Genomic DNA, 5,212 nt, shown 5'->3' with positions numbered 1-5,212 from the left:
CCGCCAACCACCTTCAACAACCACCAATTACTACCTCGGGTTATACCTTAAACAGTAATACATAGTTCCAGTATAAGAATACTTCAAAAATATTGTTTAAAAAATAATGTAATTAATTAAATAATTAATAATATAATAAATTCTATTAGCGTATTCGTAGCTACTGAATTTCTGCTCGCGCGAAAAATGCCCCGTGGTTCCTGCGCTCCAGGTCCTTGACCTGGTAACTTTTGACCTTCAAGACTAATTTTCCGTAGTTCTGGCTGTCCAGGTCCGTGACCTGATGACTTTTGACCTTCCGGACTAATTTTCAAGTTTACAAATTTTATTATTGAAAACGTAATGTTTCGTACTATCAAACCAATATGCGTGCTTCAGATAACATTTTGAATCGGAAAAAAAATCGAACGACCAGGATCAACAAATTGCAATTGGTGAGTGGTTGGCATTGTATATACAGGAATACATGACAATGATGTCGTTCAATTAGAGCTAAAATTGCTGTGCGTAGTGTTTCAAATCTATCAGCACTTAGCTGATTGTTATGTGGTATTTTTTGACAAAATTTATTGTCATTACATCACAATACGTTATACCTACACGCATGCGTCAACGTGATTTGTAGCATTACATGTAAAAAATCTTACATTCAGATTCGGTTTGCCTTACATGCACAAAAACAGTGTTCATTCCGTATATTGTGAAGCAAATACCAGAATTTTTTCGGGAGTCATCGTGCCCCAGTCTCCCCTACAACTATGTCATATGGTGAAACACTGACAACGAGTAAGCGAACGCACGAGTACAAAAACCTGTTACGCTAGGCATCCGATCCTGAGCGAGCTTTAGCGAGCTGGTGTTTTAAAATTAGGTATTATTAATTAGCGCACTATTCTATTATCGATGTACGAAAATAACCCAAAAAACTGTGATATCATATTAATTGTCGAGCTCAAACGTAAAAAGTAACGATTCTTACCAAGAAAATTCTGAACAAAAATGAATGTGATTTAATGTATTTTTCTGAGTTTTTTAGTTCATCGATGATAGAAATATATGTCAATTCAAAGTAATTTTAGTTTTTACATTTCAGATAGAAATTACGCACTTCATCTTTCCTGCCAATTCGAGATTCTAGCGGCGAGGCGCTTCAATGGCCGGCTAATAACTTCGCCATTTTGCGACAATTTATGATGAGTACATTTTTCTTGTACTGTCCGAATGTGTTTTAAAATACACTCGAAATTTTAAAAAGCATCGTTAGTTATCTCCGATTGGAAAAAATAACCAACAATCAACGTTTCGCTTAAAAATTATGGTAATTGATTGATTTAAAAAAAACGTGTGTACTTTGCCAGATCTTTCATATAGCAGCGTTTGAAGAACTCGGTTTTCACTTTGAACCGACGTGAAAGATATTTTTTCTTCATTATCTGATTTTATTATCGACCTTCTTTCGGTGTTAATGAAATATTTATCTACATGATTATTGATTGCTTTCAGTTGTTAACAAGTTGTATACCATAATAGTACAAAATAAATAATTATGATCAACTATTTTCATGTAAACCAATAACAAAGAGCTATGCTGCTATTTCTGCACAGTGAGTATAACATTTTCATGATATTTGCTGGCAATTGTAATTATATTGTATGTGAAATTTTTTAAACTTGTCATGTTACAATAAATTATTTCAATTGGATTTTCGCGCAAGTCGAAATTCAGTAGCTATCGATGAGTTAATGAAATTTCTATAATTTTTTGAAATTTTCTGACAATCTTCTTGGTGAAATCTGTCAATAGAAAAATGATATTAATCCTGACAAAATCTTTTTGATGTGTTCTGATAGTGAAAATATTTCTTAGATTTCGAGGTGTAACCCGAGGTGGTTGGAGATGGTTGAGCGTGGTTAGTGGTGGTCAGGGTGAACGAAAGGGAGGACGAGGAAGACGAGGAGAACAAGGGAGACAAGGAGGACGAGGATTTGTGCTCGGTGAGTAAAACATTTTTATAATATTTGATGGCAATTGTAATTATATTTCATCTAAATTTTTTTACACTTGTCTTGTTTACATCAAATTATTTCAATTCATTTTTCGCGCAAGCACAAATTCAGTAGCTATGAATGCGCCAATAGAAGTTATTGTATTATCAATTAATAAATTAATTATATTAATCCTCACACAATATTTTGAAGTGTTCTTATACTGCAAATATGTATTACTGTTCAAGGCATAACCCGAGGTGATTATCGGTGGTTGTTGGAGGTGGTTGGCGGTGGTTAAAGGTGGTCGGAGGTGGACGAGGAGGAGGACGAGGAAGACGAGGAAAACAAGGTGGACGAGGAGGACGAGGATTTGTGCTCGGTGAGTAAAACATTTATATAATATTTATTGGCAATTGCATTTATATTGTATTTCAAATTTTTCAAACTTGTCATCTTTACAATAAATTATTTCAATTCATTTTTCGCGCAAGCCCAAATTCAGTAGCTGTCAGTGCGCTAATAAAATTTCTATAACTTTATAATCTTCTCATAATCTTTTTGGTAAAATATGTCGATAAAAAAATTACATTAAAACTTGAACGGTATTTTTGATTTGTTCTCATCCTGAAAATATTTATCAGTATTCGAGGTATAACTCGAGGTGGTTGGAGGTGGTCGAGCTGGACGAGGTGGAGGACGAGGATTCGTGCTCGGTGAGTTTAACATTTTTACAATATTTGACGAAGTAAAATCAGCATCAAGAGTAGGATCAGGGGAAGATGTAGAAATAGGAGTAGAAGTAGGAGTAGTGGTAGGAATAGGACTCGGAGTAGGAATATGAGTAGAAGTAGGAATAGTAGGAGTTAGAGTGGGATTAGGAGTAGGAGTAGGAACAGAAATAGGTAGGGCGGGGTGGGTCGCGAGAGGGGCGGGGAGGGGCGGGAAGGGGATATTGTCATATCAAGTTATCAGTAATAAGCAATTGCGGGTAAAATATTAGCTTACTTTTGTAAGTATTTATGAATGTAGCCTCTATGAATATTCATTGTTGGTATATAAGTCCTGGCAACGTACCTACTTTCTGTAAGAGATGTTAAAGATTTTCAACATAATTATGTTTCAGTTCTGTGCCCCACCTAGTGATCCACTAGTACATATCCTCCGACGTGACATCGCTGTGCTACGTATAAAGAAGAAAAGATTTATGAAGATGCAGATTGCTCCTCTCTTCTTGCCATTGTGCTTTCAGCCATTGTTGTGGTGTGTGTTTAAAATTAAGGAGAGTATATAATATAGAATAACAGGTACAGCTACGAATATAGCATTACAATAAATCTTATAGAAATGAGCTTTCATTGAGATTTCTCTGTATTTATAACTCGACGCGAGAAGGCAAAAATCAATGTAATGCCATCTGTAAGGTAATTGGACTCGTATTTGCACTACGAGAACTCGTTGGGCATTTTGCGGTGAAGTTTGAAAAATTATTGTACAAGACATTAAATAACTATAAAAATGGATAAAAAATATTATCCCCAATTGTGAATGTAGCTAATACAGCTTTAACCGTATATTGATTATGTTAATGATCTATTGTTACAAGATCGGAATTAGATAAGCTCTCTAAATACTTATTTCCAGTCTAATAATTTATATCATGTATATGTAAATGTATATTTCTTCAGTTTATACAATCACTGCACTAGGATTACCCTTGCCACGTTTTATGTTGCGCTTGTGTAATTTGTATATTATTAACCTTACGTTTTACTCTATTTGCGACAAGTTGTGAGTGTTTCTAATTTCTTGGCAATTATTTATGTACATGTATGTGTATATATGTATATGTATACTTATGCATGTGTATATACATATATACAGAGAGGTATACACAGAGGTTTTAGTATATTTACATACGGATTTCTGTGTATAGGTATACTTGAACTAAAATATCCTTATCTCTAATACGGAGTTCTTTGTAATTCGCATTTGTTCTTGTAACCCAATGTACTACATACGATGGCTAAAATCTAGACCCAACTTAACTGAGTCTCAAAGCCCTGTTGACATGAAAGCAGCTATTCGATAGAAATTATAGTTTATAGTTTACACAGCCCATGGCATGATATTTCATTATAAATACATACGTTTCAATGTATTTAGAAATAATTTATCAAATATACAGAGGTCATGTGCAAATAATAAATGAATTCGACCGCAGTTTGATGTATTCATTAGAGCTTTAACAATAAATTGATCCTATAATTTAAGCTTTGTTACTTCTTTTATTTTATTATGGATAATCAAAAACATTTCCGACTATTCGTGCTGTGGAAGCATGGGGATTAAACCAAATGTAGCAAAAGATTAGAAACAGTGTATGTAGAGTACGGGTATTTTTCTAATAATGCAAACACGTGCCGCTAGCTTAGTTTTGACATATCTAGAATACCACGCCTTGCGAATTAGCTTTCCAGACGGAGATGAATGATGAATTTTAAGGACTGCATTACCGTTGATGAATACTCTATGCCTCGTGGGAAACGAAAATCTGTAACGATAAAATTGATGCACCGGATCATCGTCGACTTTAACTTTTGAAATGTCCTACCATTTTCGAACACCTCCTACCTCCCCCTGCCACCTCCGACCATCAATGGCCACTTTCGACCACCCCCTATCACCTTCTGCCAGCGCTGACCACCTCCTACCATTTCCGAACACCTCCAACCATCCTATTTACCTATATTACTAGATTAGCTATGATATGAAAAGAGAAGAATTATTCATTTCGAAATGGGATTCTATTCGACACGCGCCCGATGTATCCCATAACACTAATATTCAAAATTATTCCAACAACTTTTCATTTGCTCTCTCGATCTTGAATCTTCATAGGCATAGAATCGAAACGCTGTTTTAGCTGGTCGCAAGTGAAGTATCTGCGTTGGGTGGAGGAGCAGAATTGTTTTTCGTAAAGTATTCGGACGGAAAAAAATTCAGAGTAACTGTAATACATCACGGATGCGCTAATTTTGAACGAGACGAAATGGATGCTTCGTATATGAGACAGTATTTAACGCTGCGTAGTGATTTAAAGACCTAAAAAGATGAAAGGGAGAGAGAGAACGAAGCTTCTTAACACTTCGAGTGTATTTTAACACACATTTGAAAGATACGAGCAAAATTTCTCATCATCCAACTGTCGCAGAACGGCAGCGTT

At 35.3% G+C, this 5,212-nt stretch overlaps 1 long non-coding RNA gene across 2 annotated transcripts; it reads left to right on the top strand.

Annotated features, from left to right (window-relative positions):
* The first annotated feature begins 282 nt into the window (after window positions 1-282).
* LOC124188022 lies at window positions 283-2,362 on the top strand. 2 transcript variants are annotated; one of them, XR_006872221.1, is made up of 5 exons: window positions 283-434; window positions 1,094-1,318; window positions 1,584-1,604; window positions 1,868-1,995; window positions 2,235-2,362. It is a non-coding gene; the product is annotated as an uncharacterized LOC124188022 (long non-coding RNA). The 2 variants fall into 2 exon arrangements; XR_006872225.1 differs by lacking the exon at window positions 1,584-1,604.
* Window positions 2,363-5,212: the final 2,850 nt, after the last annotated feature.

Source organism: Neodiprion fabricii, chromosome 1 (assembly GCF_021155785.1).
Source record: "Neodiprion fabricii isolate iyNeoFabr1 chromosome 1, iyNeoFabr1.1, whole genome shotgun sequence".
In the NCBI taxonomy this organism is placed as follows: domain Eukaryota; kingdom Metazoa; phylum Arthropoda; class Insecta; order Hymenoptera; family Diprionidae; genus Neodiprion; species Neodiprion fabricii.
Note: the sequence above shows the minus strand (reverse complement) of the source record. Positions and strands in the feature narration are given on the sequence as shown.